A 1,932-nucleotide genomic window follows, 5' to 3' on the forward strand; every position below is an offset into this window, starting at 1 on the left:
CCCCTTGAGTGTGGCTCTTCCACAAAATACCACAAAATACCACATGCAGGCGCACACGTACAGTGCAATTGAAACTTCGTGGCCCATGCACAGAAGTCGGTATTTTGTGGAAGAGCCACATTCAAGGGGCCAAAGAGCCGCATGTGGCTCGCGAGCTGCAGTTTGCCGAGCCACAGTTTGCCGACCACTGGGTTAGAGCATCGTCCTTATACACCTAGGTTGTGGGTTTGATCCCTGGTCAGGGCACAGCCAATGAATGCATAAATAAAGGGAACAACAAATCCATGTTTCTCTCTCTCTATCTCTCTCTCTCTCTCTCTCTCTCTCTCTCTCTTCCTCTCTCAGGAAGAAAGAAAGAAATTAAGAAAGAGAAAGAAAGAAAGAAAGAAAGAAAGAAAGAAAGAAAGAAAGAAAGAAAGAAAGAAAGAAAGAGAGAGAGAAAGAAAGGGAAAATTAAAAGTGAATAAATGAAAGTATATAAGATTACAAAGTAAATCAATATATTGAAGTATTTTATCAAAATGATTTTGAAAATTATGATATGGGTTTCTTGATGGCCAGCTCTATCACATCAGTGTCTGTGCATAGGTAAACAGTGACCACAGGTGACTAGCAGTGGTCTAATGAGTGGGTCTAAGAACTACTGTTCTTTTGCAACACGATTCCAATTGAAATGAGATTTCAAGATCCTGCAATGATTTTAATGTGATATGAAAATAATATGTAACTTTGTATTGTTGATGAAAGCATGATCAGTATTGCTGATACTACTGAGATTTGTTGCATGAAGTCATAATAAAGGAAATACTAAATGTTCATTTGAGGTTGATAAAAATAATGACTTTTTCTCCCATCTAAGTTTAATATTCTTTTTCACAGATATCTATCTATCCATGGGCCTCCTGTGAGTTCTTGGAAAGGTTAAGAACCCATGCAATAGAGTATCCAAAAAAGAGGCATAATGATGTTATAAGTGTCTTGTTTTTCTAAATGTATCCTCAAAAGAAATTACATAATAATTACTAACCATGATAGTATTAATAGCAACCATTGAATTCCTTCAATGTGTCAGTTACTGTACTTGGTTCCTATACATATTATTTCACCAAAATCACTCAATAGTCCTAGAAGGTGGTGCTTGTCTCCATCGTAGTCAAAGCTCAGAGAGGTTAAGTAATCTGCCCAAGACCATATCTTTCCCAAGTGATAAAATTATGATCGAAACCCAGGTCTAACGTGAAACCCAGACTTTTAGCTCTTGTTGGCCCCCTGCCTCTGCTGTCCCTGCCAGCATGCTGGGATCATAGCTCCTCCAACACTGACTCAGCCTCTCCACTCACCCGAGACAGCTTTGACAAGCCCCTGTGACCTCTTCTTCCCTATCCCAGGGTCCAAATTGAGTGGTTCACTTTTCCCTGGTTTGTAAATTCTTTAATAACTAGGGGCCCGGTGCACGAAATTTGTGCACTGGGGGGGGGTGTCCCTCAGCCCAGCCTGCACCCTCTCACATACTGGGAGCCCTCAGGGGATGTCCTAGTGACAGCTTAGGCCTGCTCCCTGCTCCCCTTGGGGATAGGGCCTAAACCGCAGTCTGGCCTCCCTTTGTGGGAGGCGACTGGGCTGATCAGGGGAAGGCACCAGCCCCATTACCCTGCTGCTGCAGCCACTGCCAGTCACCGCAGCCAGCAAGGTTTTTTCATTAACACGGTCTCCAGTCCCTTCACCATGAAAAAATGACAACTTTCTTTAGGCATTTTCAAGATGTGTCTTTCATATAATAATAATTTCTTTATTATTTTTTTATCCTCACCTGAGGATATGTTTCCATTGATTTTTAGAGAATGTGGAAGAGAAAGGGAAAGACAGAGAGAAACATCAAAGTGAGAGGAACACTTTGATTGGTTGCCTCCTGCATGAGCCCTGACCTGGGCC

Source organism: Myotis brandtii, unplaced genomic scaffold (genome assembly GCF_000412655.1).
Source record: "Myotis brandtii unplaced genomic scaffold, ASM41265v1 scaffold179, whole genome shotgun sequence".
Lineage (NCBI taxonomy): Eukaryota > Metazoa > Chordata > Mammalia > Chiroptera > Vespertilionidae > Myotis > Myotis brandtii.